The sequence below is a fragment of the Callithrix jacchus genome, chromosome 14 (assembly GCF_049354715.1).
Source record: "Callithrix jacchus isolate 240 chromosome 14, calJac240_pri, whole genome shotgun sequence".
Classification (NCBI taxonomy): Eukaryota; Metazoa; Chordata; class Mammalia; order Primates; family Cebidae; genus Callithrix; species Callithrix jacchus.
In genome coordinates this window covers 72,993,827-73,015,898 of record NC_133515.1, presented here as the reverse complement: position 1 = coordinate 73,015,898, position 22,072 = coordinate 72,993,827, and the positions used below count along the sequence as shown (strand labels likewise).

The window sequence follows — 22,072 nt, the reverse complement described above, 5'->3', positions numbered from 1 at the left end:
CGTCCAGCCAAGCAGATCCCCTGACAATCCAGAGGAGCATAAACCCATCAAACCTATCAGGGTTACTCTTTTGGAGTCACCTCCAATGGGGACAGTTTCTTACACTCCCCCTTACATCTTCTCACACCCAGACTGCTCCAATATCTTTGTGATCAAGATAGCCACTTTTCATAGGAGCAGTTGTGCCTTCCAGCTCATTTAGAGGTCAGTTAACCAGAAAATAAAGGTAGCTGAATTTCTTGCTGGTCTTGGCTCTCATAGATACCAAACCAAAACTAAACATGAACCAAAGTCTTTGGCCCCAATCTATAAAATATAGGGAACAAATGTATTCCTACAAGTGCAGACTCACCTAGGTAGAGTACGACCTACCAAAGCCACCTACAGAGTTTCAAAATATAAATGACCACACCTGAATCTTCTCTTTGTCCTCCTAAGGCATGTCAGCACCTCCACAAGGAGAGGCCCAGACACGTGTATTGTACAACTTTTAAAGACCCCAAAATAATTCTGAATTTTTCCACATATCAAAGTGGCCTGAATGGCTCTTGGAAAAAGTTCAGAATATAAGCTGGAGGATATCATCCTGGGATGAGCTGTGAAATTCCTGGTTGAAACGTTTTAGAACCTCATCTGTAATGGATTTGGTGACGGTTCCAAAGGCTATTTAAGAACCAGCACCAGGATGTCTGCATAAGAATCACTCTGGGCTTATCAGACTATAAAATAATGGGCCCGCCCACAGATTCTGAGTAGGTAAGAGCTAGGATTCGGGATTTTAACAGACTTCCCAGGTGATTCTGATGTGCAGTCAGGTTTGGGACTGTATAATGCCTAAAATACCATGTTGGAGCCTTTATGTATTCATTCATTCATTCAAAAAACTTTTACTGTGCACTTACTGTGTGCCAAGCACTGAAGGTTAAGTACCGAATAAAACTCAGTGCCTGCCCTCGAGAGGTTCACAAGTCTAATGAGGGAAGGAGGAACATCAATCCCTTTGACATGGACCTGATAACACAGTGTGGCAAGTGCCTTCACAGACAATCTGCAAATGGCTGTGGAGATAAATTATTTAATTCTACCTAGTGAACCAAGAATGGGCTTCACAAAAAGGTGACATTTGAGCTGAGCCTTGAAGAGAAGTGAAGAGTGTGCCAGTTGAAGAGGGAAAGGGAAGTTCCAGGTAGAGGTCTAGAGAATGAAAGTGCATGGCATGCCTGCCAGAGCAGAGGGAATATGGGGAAAGCAGGCAATGGGCTGCGGGACAGGCAAGAACCAGGTAGGGAAGGGTGTGGCTTCATGCTAAGGGGGTCATCTCTTGTTTTTCAGCATACAATGATCAGAACTTTATTTTAGATAATTTTGGTGTCAGTTTGCATAGGAGAGAGATATAGACAAAAAATGTATTAGGATGATATGAAAACATGCCCATGACAGATGAGGGGGTCCTGAAATTGGCAAAGTGCCCGTGGGAATAGATTTAAAAGAGATTCCATTGGTAGAATCTACAGAAAAAGTGAGTGTTGCTTGAAAATTTTTTAAAAATACACACACACACACACACATATATACATACACAAACAAGGACAAGAACAACCCCCAAAAGCCTACTGCAGAAAGATGTCCTTTCTCAGATCTTTGTCTCTTCTTTGCTTCATTCTCACCTGATCCTGTCATCTCACCCTAAAGAAAGTCAAGTTTCATTTGCCCTCAGTCTTCTAACAATTCATGAAAAACGAAACCAAATAACCATTGTCCCAATCATTTCAAGTGAGCTTGAAGTGCTCAGGTCTACTGAGGGTGAGGGCCCTTAAGTGATCATCTTTAGCCCACAACCTCCTCATTGTACACGATGAAGAAATGAGGCTCAGAAAAAATAGGTGAATTTCCATCATCACACACATGGTTTAAAAAAATACATACTACATCTTCTCTTAGCACCATTTGGAACTTTTGAAAAGCATGACATTCACCCATGTGTAGTCCTCCTGTCTTCCTTTCTTTAAAGATTCTAAGATAATCTAAAATCTATTATTATCTCTGCTCTCTGCTCTTTTGGATAATGAGGAAATGCCATGGTTTCTCTCACACTGGGAAAGAGTCTGACGGATATCTAGTGGTTCATTTAGAGAACTGAATCTTTAACAGCATCATATATCATTGTCATTATTGGGTTAAATTTGATTAGCATATTAACTAACTGCATTAGATTAGTGGTCTCAGCCCTTTCAGATCTAATGCTCTCTTTTTTTGTAACTATTTTGAATCACCCTCCTTTTCTATCCTGAAATGAAATTCATGTAAAATATAATCTACATACATAATTGTAAAATTTCAATATAGTACCCTTTTATTTTCCTTTTACTTTTATAGAAAATAAAAGGAAATCAATTGCTAATAAAATAATACATCTTTCATATTTAAGTACTTGGCAATGGTCACACCTGAAAACATGATAAAGCAGTCAGATGCTTACACTTATATGTGAAATTTCTGTGAATACAACACTTGCAAATGTAGACAGATACAAGTACGTGAAGTCAACAGCTATAATACTGTGTGATGTCTCCTGAAATGGTGACCAACTTTTAGTAAAATTGAAAACAAAATGAAGTACAATCTTTCCCTTGTTTCATACAGCAATTGTATTTTTAGAAAATTACTAAAAATAATTTGTGACAGATGTAAAGCAGAATTGGAGTCTAGGTTCTGTTCACTACAGTTTTTTTTTTTTTCACTACAAGAATGTCTGATAAGATACTAATAGCCATAAGTGAGAATATCACTTCTGGGAAGATAGATGTACTTTTCTGTTTTCCTCCTGAGTAAAAATAGAAATCCTGAACTTTACATATAAAACAAGCATAAAACTACTTTGAAAGGTGGAGAGAAAAAAGGCATATCAATTGAAGCCCTTAGAACCTAAAGAATGACATGGTGGTAAGTTATTTGGATTTTCCTTTTGACTCATATATCCCAGACTGGATGCTGGAATAGCTGGCAACATGATAATTCCAGTAAGTAAAGAAAATAAAGTCTCAATAAAAGCCTACTTTCTCTAGCTAAAGGACTGGGAAATGAGAAAGCTAGCAAACCAGAAAACCTTAGATCAGGAGTTTGAGACCAGCCTAATCAACATGGTAAAACCCGTCTCTACTAAAAAATAAAATAAAATAATAATAATAATACAGAAAATTATCTGGGCATGGTGGTAGTGTCTGTAATCCCAAGTAGCTTGGGATTACAAACTGATACAGGAGAATCGCTTGAGCCCATGAGTCGGAGGTTGCAGCAAGTTGAGATCGCACCATTGCACTCCAGCCTGGGCAACAAGAGTTAAACTCTGTCTCAAAAAAGTAGTAATAACATACATATATATGTAGCCACTTTACTACATTCAAACATCATAGAAGAAAACTATGACTCCTCCCTAATTAATACCAGCAAAGGCCAAGTGGGAAGCCTAGACTTACACTCTATTTTATGTTACATTATGGACTATAATGAAGTATCCCAAACCTCTCATGGGAGTAGAGTCAGAGAAATCCACACCAAAACAGATTTTGGTCAAATATCTGAAAACTGAAGACAAAGAAAACATCTTGAAAGCAGCAAGAAACAAATGACACCTTACCTGTAGATGAAAAACAATTAAAATTATGGTGGATTTGTCATCAGAAATCATGGAAACCAAAACAAAGCTACACATTATTCAAGTGCTGAAAGAAAGTAACTGTCAACCCCAAATGCTTTATGCAGCAAAATATCCTTCAGAAATGAAGAAAGATCAAAAAATTCTCAAACGAAGGCAAAAAATATTTGCCACCAGCAGACTTATCCTAAAAGAATGACTAAAGGAAGTTTTATAAATAAAAAGGAAGTGGCTAAAAAAATTTCTTAAAATATTAGAAAAAAAGGAAAACACAGTAAGCAAAAATATAGGTAGATATGATAGATGTTCCTTATCCTCTTGAGCCTTCTGAATTATGTTGATGGTTGGAGCAAAAACTTTAATAATGTTTAATATGGTTTTGAATGTATGTAGAGAAAATATTTATGACACTTTGTTGTAAATAGTGAAAGGGAAGGGATCCAAAAAGAGGTAAGTCTCCTACACTTCATGTAAAACTTGTAAAATGATGACATCAATAGACATTTTTGTGTGATAAGATGTGTGTTTTGGGTTAAGTGGGTGCAAAGTAATACCTAAAGCAACTACTGAGACTCAAAACACCATTGGAAAATCAAAATGAAATTTCACAAAATACTCAAGCAGCCCAAATTTTGAACGGGAAAAGGGGAAAAGAAAATTGAGAAATGAAAGTTAGAGAGAAAACACAGCAAAATATATAATGACAAACTTTAATGTATCAATAATCATATTAAATGCAAATAATATGGTTAATAATAAAAGGATGGAGGTGCTGAAGCCACTGCCACCAAGTCTGGATCTCATTGCCATGTGCCCCTGACGCCTGCCAGATGGAATTCCCGATTCCTTTAGGTTCCAAGTCCAATATCACAACTCTCAAGGATCAGCTGATTCATAATATTCCAAAAGAAGAACAGACCCACCCAGAACAAGATTACAGTTGTTGGGTTTGGTGCTGTTGGCATGACCTATGCCATCAGTATCTTAATGAAGGACTTAGCAGATGAACTTGTTCTTACTCGTTATCATGGAAGACAAATTGAAGGGAGAGATGATGGGTCTCCAACATGGCAGCCTTTTCCCTAAAACACCAAAGACTGCCTCTGGCAAAGACTGTCATGTAATTGAAAACTCCAAGCTGGTCATTATCACAACTGGGGCATGTCAGCAAGAGGGAGAAAGCCGTCTTCATTTGGTCCAGCATAATGTGAACATCTTTACATTCATCATTCCTAATGTTGTAAAATACAGCTCAAACTGCAAGTTGCTTATTGCTTCAAATCCACTGGGTATCTTGACCTATGTGGCTTGGAAGATAAGTGACTTTCCCAAAAATTGTCTTATTGGAAGTGGTTGCAATCTGGATTCAGCCTGATTCTGTTACCTGATGGGGGAAAGGCTTGGAGTTCACCCATTAAGCTGTCATGGGTGGGTCATTGGGGAACATGGAGATTCTAGTGTGCCTGTATAGAGTGGAGTGAACATGGCTAGTGTCTCCCTGAAGACTCTGCACCCTAATTTAGGGACTGATACAGATAAGGAACAGTGGAAAGAGGTTCAAGCAGGTGGTTGAGAGTGCTTACAAGGTCATCAAACTCAAAGGTTACACATCCTGGGCCACTGGACTCTCTGCAGCAGATTTGGCAGAGAGTATAATGAAGAATTTTAGGTGGGTGCCCCCAATTTCCAGCATGATTAAAGGTGGAAATAAAGATAGAGTAAAGGATGATGTCTTCCTTAGTTTTCCTTATATCTTGGGACAGAATGGAATCTCAGACCTTGTGAAGGTGAATCTCACTCCTGAAAAGGAGACCCATTTGAAAAAGAGTGCAGATACACTTTGAGGGACCCAAAAAGAGCTGCAACTTTTTTTTTTTTTTTTTTTTGAGATGCAGTCTTGCTCTGTCACCCAGGCTGGAGGGTAGTGGCATGATCTCAGCTCACTGCAACCTCCGCCTCCTGGGTTCAAGTGATTCTCCTGCCTCAGCCTCATGAGTAGCTGGGATTACAAGCACCTGTCACCATGCCTAGCTAATTTTTCGTATTTTTAGTAGAGATGGGGTTTCACCATGTTGGCCAGGCTGGTCTTGAACTCCTGACCTCAGGTGATCCACCCACCTCGGCCTCCCAAAGTGCTGGGATTACAGGTGTGAGCCACTGTGCCCCAGCCAGAGCTGCAGTTTTAAAGTCTTCTAATGTTATACCACTTCACTGTCTAGGCTACAACAGGATTTTAGTTGGAGGTTGTGCATGTTGTCCTTTTCATCTGGTCTGTGATTACAGCAGTAATATTAAGATGGACCAGGAAAAACACCAATTCCTAGTTAGAAATAGGAATGGTTTGTAAAATCCCACAGCTATATTCTAGTGCTGGATGGTACTAATCCCGTGTAGTCCCAAACTGGCTAGAGTGAAATAGTTCCACCACCTCTGAAGCACCACTGCCAATGCTGCAGTTTGCCCCTTGGGCTAGGTGGATGTTTACCATGTGTTGTAAACTTCCTGGCTCCCTCACTGAACATTCCTAGCCCAACATTTTTTCCCAATCAGTCACATCCTGGGATCTAGTATATAAATCCAATATTGCATGTCTTGTACATAATTGTTCCAAAGGATCTTATTTTGTGAACTATATATGTATATATCAGTAGTGTACATTATCATATAATGTAAAAAGATCTACATATAAACAGTGCAACCAACTATCCAAGTGTCATACCAACTAAAACCCCCAATAAAATTTGAACCATGAAAATTAAATAATACAAAAGATGGAAAAAGATTTACAATCAAAAGAAAATAGGAGTGGCCATATTGATATCAGATAGAGTAGATTTCAGAACAAATAAAATTACCAGAGACAAAGGAACATCATACAACGACAAAAGAATCAATCCACTAATAAAATGTAGTGATATTAAATGTGTATGTACCAAAAAATAGAGCTGCAAAATATGCAAAGCAAAAATTGATAGAACCAAAAGGAGAAATAGACAACTCCACAATTACAGCTAGAGATTTCAACACCCCTCTATCAACAATTGATAGAACAACTAGACAGAAAATCAGCAAGGATACAAAAGAACCCACAATCCATCAACCAGCAGAATCTAGTCAGCATTTATATTAACACTCAAGCCAACAACAGCTAAATATGCATTATTTTCAAGTGCCCATGGAATATATATCAAGATTACCAGGTTATCCTGGGTCATAGAACAAATTTAAAAGAATTAAAATCATGTAGACTCTATTCTCCAACCAAAATAGAACCAAACTGGAAATCAGTAACAGAAAGATAACAGGAAAATCTCCATGCATTTGGAAACTAAATAACACCCTTTTAAATAACCACAGAGCAAAGAGGAATTCCTCAAGAGAATTTTTAAAAATACATTTAACTGAATGAAATAAAAATGCAGCATATCAAAATGTGTGGAATGTATTCAAAGCAATATTGAGACAGAAATGCACAACGCCAAATACACACATTAGAAAGGAAAGATATCAGATCAATACTATAAACTTTCACTTTAAGAATCTAGTGGGGGAAAAAAGCAAAACAAACCCAAAGTAAGCAGAAAGAAGGAAATAATAAAGAGCAGAAATGAAATCTCCAGGCCCAGATGGCTTCACTGGAGAATTCTCCCAAACATTTATTTCAAAAAGTATTAAAACCAATTTACACATTCTCTTCTAGGAAATAGACAAGAGCAGTTTCCAACTCATTTTATGAAGACAGTGTTACCCACAAACAAAACCAGACAAAGACTGTACAAAGTAGACAACTAAAGACCAATAACCTTCATGAATATGAAAGCAATAATTCTTAATATTAGCAAATAGAATTCAACAATATAATAAAAGAAGTACACACCATGATCAAGTAAGGCTTATTCTAGGGATGCAAGGTTAGTTTGGTATTCTAAAGTCAAAGACTGTAATCCACCATATTAACTGGCTAAAGAAGAAAAACCACAGGATTGTATCAATCAGTACAGAAAAATACTGGCGAGAATTCAGCACCTATTTATGAATTTTTAGAAAACTTAAATTAGGAATAAGAGAGAACATCCTCAACTTGACAAGGAATAAAACACCTACAGTAATATTATACTTCAGTAAAAAACTGAATGTCTTCTAAGATGATGAATGAGGCAAAAAACATCCACCTTTACACTCTTATTCAACATACTGCTCTAGCCAACGCAATGTGGCAACAGACAAAAATAAAAGAAATAGATACCAAAAAAAAAAAAAGTAAGACTGTTCCTATTTGCAGTAGACATAACTGTCTTTATAGAAAACCCCAAGGAATCTAGGGTATTCTAAAAAAAAAAAAAATCTGGAATTAATGTGAGTTCAGAAAGATTGAAGGATATAAGACAAGCATACAAAAATCAATCATAGTTCCATATAATAACAATGAACACATGAATACCAAAAATTAAAAATGTACTATCACTTAAATCACTCAAAGAATTGAATACTTATATGTAAAACATGTACCATAACTTGTTAAAAACTATTCAATGCCAATTAATCAATTATTTAAATAAATGGAAAAACATATCATGTTCATGGATTGAAAGATCCAACACAGTAAATATGTCAGTTATCCCCAAACTGACATACAGATTTGACATAATAACTATCAAAATTCCAGGGAGATTGTTTTATAGATACGGACAAGATTATTCTAAAATGTAGATGGAAAGACAAAAGAACTAGAATAGCTAAGACAAAAATAAAGTGATAGGAATCTGTCTACTTATTTTCAAGCCTTATAGTATTGCCACCATAATCAAGACTATGTGGTACTGGTGGAAGGAGGGGCACATAGATCAATGGGACAGAACAAAGACTACAGAAATAGAACCACACAAATATACCCAGCTCATTTTTGACAAAGGAACAAAAGCAATTCAATAAAGAAAAGACAGCCTTTTTAGCAAATGGTGCTGGAAGAATTGGATATCCACAGGACAAAAAAAGAACCTTGACTTAAGTCTCATATCTTACACTGACTCAAAATGGACCAGAGACTTAAATGTTAACCCTAAAACTATGAAACTTTTAGAAAAACACTTAGGAGAAAATCTTCAGTATCCAGGAATAGGAAAAGAATGTTTAGATTTGCCACCAAAAGCATGATCCATAAAAGAAAAAAATGATAAATTGGACCATCAAAATTTAAAAGTTTGCTCTGCAAAAGACTTGCTAAGGGGATGAAAAGACAAGCTACAAAATGGGAGAAAATATTTGCAAACCATATATTCAACAAAGGACTATTATCTAGAATGTGAAAAGAACTCTCAAAATGTGGCAGTTAAGAAACATAAGAAAATGAAAAAATTACATAAATAGACATTTCATCAAAGAGGATATACAGATGACAAATAAGCACATACAGATATTTTTACATCAGTAGCTATCAAGGAAATGAAAATTAACACCACCATGAGATATCTCTATACACCTATCAGAATGCCTAAAATAAAAACAATGATAACACCTATCTGGGCACAGTGGATCACGCCTGTAAACCAAGCACTGTGGAAAGCCAAGGCAGATGGATCACTTGAGACCAGGAGTTCAAAACCAGCATGGGCAACATAGTGAAACCTTGTCTCTACTAAAAATACAAAAATTAGCCAGCCATAGTAGTGTATGCCTGTAGTCCCAGCTACTCAGGAGGCTGAGGCATGAGAATCGCTTGAACCTGGGAGGCAGAGGTTACAGTGAGCAAAGATCATGCCACTGTACTCCAGCCTGGGTGACAGAGTGAGACTTCATCTCAAAAAAAAAAAAAAAAATAGTGACAACATCAAATGCTGGCAATGTTATGAAGGAAGTAGATCAAGGTTATGAAGAAACCTTCAAGATTATGAAGAAACTGGATGACTCATACATTATTTGTAAGAATGTAAAATGAGTACCACTCTGGAAAACAGTGTCTTTATGTTTATATGTTTGTTTATACAACTACCATGTGACCCAGCAATGGAACTACCAGGCATTTATCCCAGAGAAATGAAGAGCTATGTTCACACAAGAATCTGTACGTGACTTTATAGCAGCTTTATTTGTTATAACTCCGATCTGAAAACAACCTGCATGTCCTTCAAAAGGTGAATGGTGAAACAACTGTGGAATATTCGTACCATGAAATACTACTCAGCAATAATATTGACACATACAACAACTTCAACGAATTTCAAAAAAAAAAATGCACTGAGTGAAAAGAAGCCAATCTCAAAAGGTTGCACATTAACCTTTTCTGTAACATTCTTGAAAGGACAAAATTATAGTGATGGAGAACAGATCAATGGTTGCCATGGACTAAGGAGGGAGAAGAGGAGGAAGGGAAGTGGGTGTGGCTAAAAAAGGCAACAGGAAGGATCCCGGAGGTGATGGAAATGTTCTGCATCTTGACTGTGTCAATGTCAATGTCCTGGTTGTGATATTATACTATAGTTTTGCAAAATGTTACTATTGGGAGAAACTGAGTAAAAAGCGCATAGACCTCTCAGTATTATTTCATGTGAATATACAATTAACTCAAAATTGAAAGTTTAGTTGTTTAAAGAAGTAATACTATTGGTTGGGGGGAGTCATGTGGTATGGGGATGGGAAACATCTCTGTGAGATTTTCAAGTAAGTATATTGTGAGATGTCCAGAATTCCTGAATCTCCCTCTGCTCACCAAATGCCACCCTTCCCCCATTATTACCACTACTAAAACTTGCCCTACCCGTCCCATATCACCCTTTATGGACAATACTTGTACAACCCACACAGATAGACACTACGCTGGAGGGTAACAGTAACTCTATAGAGCTGGTAGAAAGAGGCTACTTTATAAATAAAAACTGAGGGATCTAAGTGAGGTGAAGGCACACTAGAATCACACAAGAACAGCCCACCTTCTGGAACCTCATTCCTAAAATCCTCCCTCACTGGCTTCCCCTACTCATCTTTCAGACCTCAGATAAGCCTACTTCCCAACCTCCACTTGATGAGGCTGGGTCCCTCCTGCTCTATTCTCCCAACACCCTGTTCTTTCCCTTGCGTGAAACTTATCACACTTTTCACAATTACTTATTTACCTATCTGTTTTCCCCATGAATCTGTACACAACTTGAGAATACTAGTCTATCTTGCTTACCTTAATAGCTATACTGCTAGCACAGTGCTTTGAATACTCAATAAATGTAATTTTAACAGACTATACAAGAATGGATAAATAATCAAGAAATCCAAGCCTGTATAGCAGCTCTCCTGGGACTCAGCCGTCCCCTGTGGCTCATTTTCTGGCTTATGCAACTTTATGGTGACCCCTGTGCAGCACCCCTCCTTATATGAGCCAGTGGTCTTTGTTCCCATACAGGAGAGTGCTCTGTTTGCCATAATGTCAGCTTCAAGAAAGCAATGCCCATATTGCACTGACCTGCTACACCAGCTTCAGAAAGGATCTCTGAATGTCATGATTTCAGAAAGCATAAAGTCACTCCTTGCCCTACTGCAAAAGAATACTTTTCCTTGAGCAGTTCTTAAAATTCCTTTATGTGAGGGTCAAAGATATTTCTCAACTAGAGGCAAGTCCAATGCAAATGCCTTTTAAATTTATACTATGGAAACTAAAATGATAAGCTCTAAATGTTTTAACTTTTAATTAAACTTACAGTTAAAAACCAGAAGTCACAAGTTTTTCACAGAGCAGTCTTGAGAGATTAAGAAACTGACCTATTGACATGAGGCTTTGAGAATACTACACACTAAGCTAATAATTATACCTTGTGACACAGGTAAGAACTAGAAAATATTTACCAGTCAGTTAACTTAAAAGCCACTAAGAATACAAACATAAGATAGGTTAGAAGGGTAGAATGCTTTTTTGTCAGAGTCACATTTTTCCTGTATCTTGTCATCATAAAATTCAGTAGTTTGTACATAGAGGTCTCTTGTAGGATTTTAGTCTAACTATAATGATTAATTATTATACAACCTCTAACCTTGAGACTATAAAACTCACCTACTTATCCGCTGTAGGAAATTGCATTCCCCGATCATCGTTTATTTGTTATAGGAAATTGGATTTTGTAATGTTTAACCCACTGTTAACTGTTTCACACAGTGACTTAACTTGTTATAATTAAATTAACCAGTATAAAAACTATTCAGATCCTCTTGGAGTTAATGAAAAATTACCCATCTTTTTCCTAGTACTGATTTTGGTACAAGTAAATATAAAGAGTGACTACAGAAGAAACATTTTTACACAATATGAAAAATAACTTTTTCCTCTGCAGCCCTAAAGCACACATGATTGAAGCAGGGCCATTCCTCGGGTGATGACTGGGGAGTGGAGCTAGGGGGAGCACTAGACCCCAGTGACCTCAGGAGGGAGAAAGAAAGGGCCGCCCTGTAGAGGAAGAAGGGAGATGGAGATAGATTCAGAATGGGGAAAAGAGGGCACCAAACAGAGTGTCATTCATAGAAAGAGTGTCACATAGAAAGGCAATGTGGGCTAGTGATACCACATCCACTCTTTTGAGTCCCATTTACCTAGGTTCAAATCCTGGCTCTGCCTGACACTCACGCACTTTATCATCAAACAACTTGCATAGTCTCCCTGAGCCTCAGTTTCCTCAGGTGTAACATAAGGATCCTAACAGTGAACTCATGGAGGTGAAAGGATGAAAAGAGATGTTTATAAAGCCTGTAGCTCAGTCCTGAGCATGACAATATCCAGTAAGAATGCTGCAAAATAACCTGTTTTGTGGTTGTTGTTCATATTTTCCATTTCACTATTTCACTTAGGCTCAGTCTTCATGACTCAGTTGGGCCACCTTCTACCTGTCCCAGCCATGGGGCAGCCAGCCACAGAACCTCCATGGATGTCAAGGTCCTGCTGTCTCTTGTCCTGGTCCTCATTCTCACTACGGTTCTAACCTCAGGGCTCTGACATGGCAGCTCTCTGATAAAAGCTGCATCTTCTCTGGGCATCTTGTCAGATCTTGTCAAAAATCCATTCGAAAATTGCTCATTATGTTGCGGTAGGATGGAATGAGTATAAACTCTAGAATCAGATGTATTTATTTCATCCAAATAATGGCAGAGGCTGAGTATCCATGCTCTAGTCTATAATTGTCACTAGAGAGTGGCTGCCTCAGCCAGACACCATATTCCCTGCCTGGCTCCTCTTGCCTTTAGGTAGGGCCATGAGACAGATATCTGGACAATGGATTGTGAACCAGGAAGAACTCCAGGGCCAGATCTGACCTATAGAAATCTCCTACACATTTTCTGCCTTCTGTTTTCCATCTAGCAGTGGAAGCAAAAGATTCTGAAGCCCTAATAAATGGCAGAACCACAAAACGGAATAGAGCCTGGGTCCCTGAATCACCATATGGAAGGCCTCTCACTGAACATTCACACTAAATTGTCCCTGTGTGAGCAGTAACTCCTGTCAGTTAAACCAGTCATATTTTCAGGATGTGTCCTTTTTAGCAACTATTCATTTTATAATCAATAAGTTAATATAGTCAATATAAGGCTGAGTTTGGCAGAAAATTAATAATCACTTCGATGGTGATGGTTTTGTGCTAGTTTATTTCAAGAGTGAATACTGATAGTAAGACAAGTATTGGCCGGGCACAGTGGCTCATGACAGTAATCCCAGCACTTTAGGAGGCCAAGGCAGGAGTTGAGCTCAGGAGTTTGAGGCTACAGTGAGCTATGATCAGGCCACTTCACTCCAGCCTGGGTGACCGTAAAATCCCATCTTTTAAAAAGAGGAAGAAGAAGAAAACAAAGAAGAGTGTTACCTGATGTGTAATGTAAAATGACTTTTATTTATATATTATTATGCAATTCAGGATGACCTGTAATAGTAGTAATAATCATCACAGACAGTGGCAGTTTGCAACTATCATTGCATTTCAAAATACCAGGCATAATGAGAAGTACGCAATAAAATAATAAAATACTGATAAGGCAAAACAGTGCTGAACAAAAGCCAAGCACCCTGAATTCTAGTTTCACCCCAACACAAACCACTTATGACCAGGAGTCTCATCTCTCCAGTTACTACCAGCTCTAAAAGCCAGACTGGAAGTGTCTATTTATGGGAAATAGTGCCTCCTGTGAGTGAAAAGCAAACCACAGGAGAAGTGGTCACAGTGCTTTGTGCAGAGAAGATGCTCAATACAGATTTATTCAATTAATAAAAGTTTCAAAAGAGACTCTAACTGATAAAGTAATTCAACTAAAATGACAGAGGGTGAATACAGGTTTAGGCATCCACCCCATCCCCTCCCACCAAGCTAGAAGAAGTGTCTCTACGTATTCATGTGTATAGAGAAATTGGCTCCATTTCTGAACAATGAGAACAGGGCAGAAAAATGAATAAATCTGGCGATGACATATAATCAAAAATATAGCCATCTTTTCAAGTCCTGCATCTAAAATTTAAAAAATAGAAAGAAGGGCTAGGCACAGTAGCTCACACTTGTAATCCCAGCATTTTTGGAGGCTGAGGCACATGGTCACCTGAGATCAGGAGATTAAGACCAACCTGGCCAACACGATGAAACCCCATCTCTACTAAAAATACAAAAAATTAGCCAGATGTGTTGGCAGGTGACCGTAATCCCAGCTATTTGGGAGACCAAGGTAGGAGAATTGCTTGAACTGGGAGGTGGAGGTTGCAATGAGCCCAGATTGCACCACTGCACTCTAGCATGGGAAACAAGAGCAAAACTCCATCTCAAAATAAAATAAAATAGAAATAGAAGAGAAGCCACCGGTCATGCAACATTGAAGTAAAACCCAAATATGTTTAATTGAAAATAATATGTAAAATAAACTTTTGTTTAGTCACAAGCAGAGAGCTTTCTCTATATAGTTTGTATGGAAGGGCTTAGACCAGTACCTGGAGCATGTCAGACACATAATTGTTTGTTGAATGAAAACATTCACTATTAGATGCAAAGCATAGGGTAGGCATAGTGAGAGATGCTGCAAGGGGCAGAAAGTCACCCCTGCTCTCCAAAGGCTTGCATGCTGGGAAGAGAGAGCCATGTCATCAACTCACTTGAACACAAGACAGAATGAAATATACGCTAAGCAGAGGTTTAAGAAGCATGCTAGGAGAGAGGGAAACATTTCATTCTGATGGAAAGAAATCAAAAATGAGGTATAATTTAGGCTGAGCCTTAAAGTAAATAATATTCAGGCTAAGAGGCTGGCATGATTCAAGTAATAAAGAGATTGGAAGTGGTGGCCTGGCTGGGTCCATGCCGAGAACTTTGGGAGACATTTTGGAAAACAGTGTTGGAGCCACATGTAAGAGTCTGGTTGTGACTTGAGAGAAAAACTCCAAACAGCCACAAAATTGGGCCTCTAGGAAAAGAAGTAGATCCCCTTTCTTTTCTTTCTCTCTCCAAATTTGTAAAGCATTTACTTCTCTAAAACCATGTAACATGGCATTTTATTAAGTCATTTAAATCTGTTTAAGATAACTGTCAGGCTCAAACTATTTTAATGCTACAAAAGTTAAAATAAGGTGAAGACTGTGTGTTATAGGACAAAGCATGGGTATGTCTGACTTCGTCTTCTTGAGTTATTTTCATTTCTGGATAACAAAACCTCATTTTGTTTCCATTCTTATCATTAGAAAAGACCCCCATAATGGGGGGGTTCTGTATTAGCAATCCATGTGCATCCCCTGGTAATTCTGCTTCAGAAAAGGACTTGAACTCAGTGTAGAAAGTATTCATATGATGGAGTCTAAAGCGAGGGTCTGCTAAGAGTTCCCCAAATGTCAGCACCATCCTATTGGTAATCCATGGTCATTCAAAGCATTTTAAGAGGAACAGAGGAACTGGCCTTGTTTCAGGAACTGAAAGGCCAATGTGGCTGGTGCAGAACAGCAAGAGAGAGTGTGAGGAGATGAGTCAGGGACATGGACCTGACCATGTCATGTCGTTCTAAAGGCCACAGAAAGAAGAAGCCTAAATCTTGTACAAAATGCAGTGCGAAGCCATTGGTGAGTGTTAAGAAGAGGGATGTAATGTAATTTATCATTTGTTTTGGCTGCTGTTTGGAGAAAGAACTGGAGTGGGACAAAAATAGAAGCTGAGAGAATAGTTAAAAGACCATTGAAATGGTCCAGAGAGAAGCTTATTGTTCAAACTGAAGGCAATAGTTATAGAAATGAAGATAAGCAAACATATCGGGGATATATTTTAAAAGCAAAACAGATTAACTGTATGTTAAATGCAAGGAAGAAAAGAGGGACTCCCAGGTTTTCAGCTTAAGAAAGTGGGAAGAAATTGTGCCATTTTCCAAGTAAGAGACAAGGAGAACAGCTTAGAGGGAAAAGCAGAGGATAAAGAGTTTTGCGTAGGGCCCTTTATATTTAAGATGCCTGTTAAACATCCAAGTCAGGTAGGCAGTCTGACATCAAGTAGATAGTTTGATTTATGAGCTTGCAGCTCAAGGGAAGGTCAATGGAGATTTACACTTTTGAGTCATCTGCATATAGATGGCATTGAAATTATAGGACTGAATGAAATCCACCAGGGATGTGGCATACATAACAGCCAGGAAGGAGCCTAGGAGGTCAAGCAAGGGAGATGGATCCAGTAAAGAGACTGAAACAGAGCATCCAGGGAGCTGGAAGTGGTAAATGAAACATGAGAACCTGGTGTCATAGAAGCCAGGAAAACAAACCATCTGGGTTATCTTTGCTTTGAAATCAGCACAGATAATTTACAATGTTATCTGAGTTCCTTAAAGCCGTGAGCCAATAATTTCTATCTCACTGTTCCTCAAAGAAAGAAAAACATCAGGATTGAGACAATTTGCCTCCTGAATGCATAGCTGTGGTCTCTTGTGGAGTTAATGAGCATGTTAACAGCCCTGCTTCCTCCTGTCACTGGAATAGTTCATGTCTTTTGGGCACTGACTCAGGAGAGTTTTCTCCACAGTCAAAGAACAACACCTTCAAGACAGATAGTTCAAATCAGCTATGTCTTGGAGAGAATAAGTTTATCTTTACAGATATACTATGCATCTTAAAATATTAAGCTATGGCTTACCATCAGACAGGTGGTCACAGATGATGAATGTGAGATGGCTTGCTTGCCATTAAATAGGCTACCTTTGAGAATCTATTCTAAGTGAAATATTGTTAATGGCTATCACCTTGTCTGTAGAAATAGTTTGACCTACTGCAAATGTTACCTAATTAAATACCCCATGATCACCAACTTGTCTTTTGGTAAAGCTGTCAAAAATAAGAACATTTAGCAATCAAATAATATATAAAGAAAATTCCTTAGTCATCCAAATAATCTCATTTCTCAAACTAACTGTGGCTTATAGTAAGACAGTTCTTTTAGTAATATGAAGTTTCTAGATTAGCCAAGGTCAAATATATCCAGTCCTGTACCAACTTTAATAAACCTCAATTACAATACTTGAGAGTTTTTCAAATTATAGCTTGAAATGTCAGAGTTGTACATTTCAAGAGATTGTTTGCTTGTTTTCAGTGATATAGTCATATTTGAAGGGATACATATAATTTTTAGTTGCTTGAGAAATAAGGAAGAATTTAGATAAAATTTTCTGGTCACCTACACAAATCTTAAGAGGTCCATCAAAGTACATGAGTTGTACCTAAAAGCAGGTACATTGGTTGATACAGAATATTTCCACACCCAAGTGAAGAAAGAGTTAATTTCCCCATCCACGAAAATATATGTGTATAAACTTCCTCACAAATTCACATACAATTTCAGGAGGGTCTCAGATCCTTTGAAAACTACGTGCACCCTCACAGCATCAGAGTTTCCAAGCTAAGCATTCTGGGCTTAGACTATTTTCTCCTACATGTGTGCCTTCTCCTTATTGGCCATTAGAAACCAGAAATTTTCATTTCCAAAATTATAGACTTAAGGAATGCTGGTGGTGGTGGTGGTGGTGTTTCTAGGAAAACGAGCAAGCGCCCTTGAGAATTAAAGTAAATTTCCTACAATGTATGGAGTTGGAAATTCTGGGCTCTGTCTCGGGTCCTGAAAGCCTTGGTCCAAGGTCATGTGGAGCTGTCCAAGGTCCCAAATGCCTTAGACCAGTGCTTCTCCAAGCATGATCTACAGGTAACCTGCATTAAAATCCACTGAGTGTGTGCATTACACTGTAGATTCCTGAGCCATCCAAGAACCATTGAATTAGAAACTATGAAGGTAAGTCCCACAGATCTGCATTTTAAGGAGTGCCTCAGAAGATTCTTATGTCTGACTATAAGATAGTGTCTACCAAATGTTAGTACCACTTTTTTAATGACTGGAAACCATTTAATCGCATTTGAATTCACTGACCATTATAAATGCTCCTGCTACCTTTAATATCATCTATATTAACAATCATAATAAGTTGCTATGTTCCTGTAGAAGACATTGACCAACTTTCTTCCAGATTTCCAGATGGCTTCTGTCACAATGTAGCACCAAAGAAACACAAAAATTCAAGCCCCATCAAATCTCAAGAAAAGTAAACTCTTTTGGAAATCAACTTCCTTGATCTTTTATCAAATCCTTCCTCCTCATCCACTGCAGTACTGAAAATAATTACAATTATATGTAATCAATATTTACCAATCATTCACTGCATGCCTTCCATCAAGCCCATCAAAATAGTAAAAGCAACAACACACCATTTCATGAGTGTTTACTACATGCCCAGAACTGTTCAAATTTCCTTATGTGATTGTAACATTTAATCTTTATAATAATGCAACTATAATACCAAGAAAAGCAGGAAAATTTGTATTCTATATTATCTAAGGTATTCATGTCATTTATAGGCTTTGTCACATAAGTTAATTCCTAGTGTTCTTTTTTTAAAGAATGAAAATGGTAAGAAGAGAGTACCCATTATTAATTGCCTGCTGTATTTCTGGCATTTTACATGTTTTCTTCATTAAAACATCATGAACTATTTATGAATAGATATTATTATCCCCTTTTAACAGCTTTATTGAAAGACTTACATATCATAAACTGCACATATTTAAAATGTGTAATTTAATAAGTTTAGATATATGTATATACCTGGGAAGCCATATTGCAATGAAGATAATGAACATATCTATCAGCTCCAAAAGTTTTCCTGTCTCCTTTCATAATCCTTCCTCCTGCTCCCTCCACTTGCTTGTCCCCAGCAACCACTGACCTGCTTTCCGACACTACATATTAGCTCGCATTTTCTAAAACTTTACATAAATAGAATCTGTGTGTAATCTGTCTTGCATCTTATACCCAACATGATCATTTTAAGACTCATCTATGTTGTTGCTTTTATCAAAAGTTCACTCCTTTTTACTGAGTGGTATTCTAGTTTCCCCATTTTATAGATAAGCAAACTGTGAAAATGAGAAACTAGTCTAAGATCACATAGTAAAGGACCAGATTCAAATTTAAATCTGCCCAACATAAAAGCCCCATATTTTCCACTAAAAACTATGCCTCTTTCATTTTTAACTGAGAAATAACTCTACATATATTTTCAGAATGGAATAATGTGGCCTCCAAAGTAACCAGCCTATAGTAATCCCACTAAAAATTGTTGCTGGATTAATTGGAGAGGGTGTCAGCTGTCCTACCCACCTACCATCATGGTATGTGTGCTCGGCAGTACTCCCTTAAACTTTGGCCTTCAAATTACAAGGTCATTCACCTGAAGAAGAACTCCAGAATCCTTGGGCTGCAAAGATACATGAGACCGCTGTATGCAGGGCCTCCACTTTAGCTAGAGACCTCTTTTATAGGCCAGAAGGGAAGGACGTATGTGGGCAGATGATGGGAGGTAGTCAAATATATGGTAGAGTAGTGAGGCATCCAAAGAACTATGAAGGTCCTCTTGAACTGGGTCACTTGTGTGACTTGAAGGATAGACTTTCAATTAGGGACAGAAGAGGAGATAAAAACTACAAGACAGAAAAGAAAGGAAAGGTAGACCAACCCTTGCCAACTTCCAAACTGTTAATTTGGTGATTTCAGGCACTCATCACTCTTGAAATATAAAGACTTAACAGATTACATTTTTTTCATGATTCGCACAACATACATTTTAGGAGGAATCATTCATAACACTGAAAAATAACAATGGTAGTTATAGAGTGCTTATGTGCCAGGCACTACACAAAAGAATATTCTATTTTCATTTTACTACAAAGAAATCAGTTCTCAAAAAATATAAGTGTCTTCTCCAAGATCACACAGCCAGAGAATTCTAGTTACAGCCAGAATTCAAGTCTCCAGGTCTGAGTCTAGTGATCTTCCCATGACTTACAAAGACTCTAGACTTCCCTGTTCCTAACCAATCACCCAACCACCACCACACATGTCACCATCATTGGTCCCAACCCAGGCTCACCCTGGAGTATATGCTGAATTAGGTCCTCTGATTTCAAACCCCTGAAATCCTTATCTTCATTAGTACATGTCATTCTATGTACAATGCCCTCAGAATACTGTCCAACACTAGAGCCGACTTAAAAGATACTCTAGTAAACTAATTCTGTACCAAAGAGTTAACAATTATAATGTTATGCTTTTGTTGGGTACCAATGGGGCTTAAGAAAACAGTGCCTAAACGAATGATGTGAATTGTGGGCAAGAGTGTGATATAGAGATTTTTCCAAGTCCTGTCTTCATATGTGTAAATGTCACAGGTTTACAGACTAATACTAGTAAAATTCCTCTTTCAGAAGGGCCAGCTCAGGCTGAAGTGGCCTCTTCCCTGGTGGAAGAAGGGAAAGAGTAATTATAATAGCTAAATGATATGAATAATAGGAGCCAACATTTATTGATTGCTTTGTATTGGGTAGTTTCTTGGTATTATCACAATTAAACCACAATTCCATAAAGTAGGTGTTATTGTTAGTCTCATTTCCAGATGAGGAAACTGACACAGGGAGGCTATTTCACCATGCTAGTGCTATGCAGGGCTGGGACTCAACAGCTGTTCTTTCCAATGCCAGAATGCTTATGCCTTTTTTTGAGACAGGGTCTCATTCGGTCACCCAGGCTGTAGTGCAGTCTTGCAATCTCATCTCACTGCAGCCTCGACCTCCAGGCTCAAGTGATCCTTCCACCTCAGCCTCCCAAGTAGCTGGGACACACATCACACGTCCAGCTTTTTTTTTTTTTTTTTTTTTTTGAGAGGCGGGGGGTCACATTATCTTGCCCAGGCTGGTCTCAAACTCTTGGACTCAAGCAATCCTCCTGCCTCAGCTTCCCAAAGATCTGAGATTATAGGCCTGAGTCACGGCACCTGAGCCATAATGTTCATTCTTAATCAGTGGACTGATCTCCACCAGTTATTGCTTATTGTGTACCTATTATGTGCCTGGCACCGTGCGAACCTTAAACATATTAATTCCATTGAAACTTCATGGCAGCCCATGGAGATAGGTATTATCATGATCCCCATCTGACAGATGAGGCCAAGGAAAGAAAGGAAACTGAGTTAGTGTGGAGCTGGAACCGACCACGGGCATTCTGACTGAGAGCTCTCTTATTCAGCACGACTGATCCCTATTCAAGTTTAGATCTTTCTCTTTTTACTTCATTTAGGTTACTTCGTGGGGGCAACAGGGCGAGCCATTACCCCTACAGACCACTTGGGGGCGCGGTCTGATCTAAGTTGGAGAGAACAGTGGGAAAGCAGGGCTCCTTCCCCTCGCGGCAGGGATTTTCTCTGGGCCAGTGCCATCCTGCAACAGCCAATCAGAAACTTCGCTGACAGCGCTGGGCTCTCCGCGGGAATGGCCGTGGATGATGATTGGCTAACTCCCTTAAGGGGATTTCTGGTTTCCAGGACGTCGTGATGCGAGCAGGATGGGAGGTCTCCAAAGCAAAAGAGGGCTCCAGACATCACCTTTAGCCGAATGAGCCCCAACGCTGGGAGTGTCTGTCTGACCCTCTTGCTGAGGAAAAGGCGACAGCCAATCGCTACAGTCCCTTTAGGCTTTTCTCTCCTGCCAGTCCTCACTGTCCCTCCGAGGGTGTTCCTGGACGCTTCAGTCGGGAGTACGGTTTGCTCCTTGCCAATCCCGCGGCCCAAGGGGAGCGAGGCTCTGTGTGGCCGGAGCTGAGGGCTGACACGGTGTCCCTGGCCAGGTGCCCCCGCGGTATGCGGAAGGTCCTAGCCTGGGACAGCAGCCACTGCATTTCTTTGGTTTGTGCCGGTCCTTATGGGGCTCGCTTCTGACCCAGAACATGAGTTCAGATTCTCATTCAGCCCAGGGCCTTGCACACGAGCAATGTTCTAATGCCATTAGAACACACATTCTCAACAAGGGCGATACTGCCCTTAAGAGAGCAAAAGCTGGTTCTTGGTGGCCAA

The 22,072-nt window shown here is 38.8% G+C and overlaps 1 long non-coding RNA gene and 1 pseudogene across 2 annotated transcripts in view; one reads left to right on the top strand and one right to left on the bottom strand.

Annotated features, from left to right (window-relative positions):
- LOC118147347 (uncharacterized) overlaps positions 1-22,072 on the bottom strand; it is a 383,457-nt gene that overhangs the window by 337,473 nt on the left and 23,912 nt on the right. The window lies entirely within an intron of this gene.
- On the top strand, positions 4,486-21,364 carry LOC100389484 (L-lactate dehydrogenase A chain pseudogene; annotated as a pseudogene).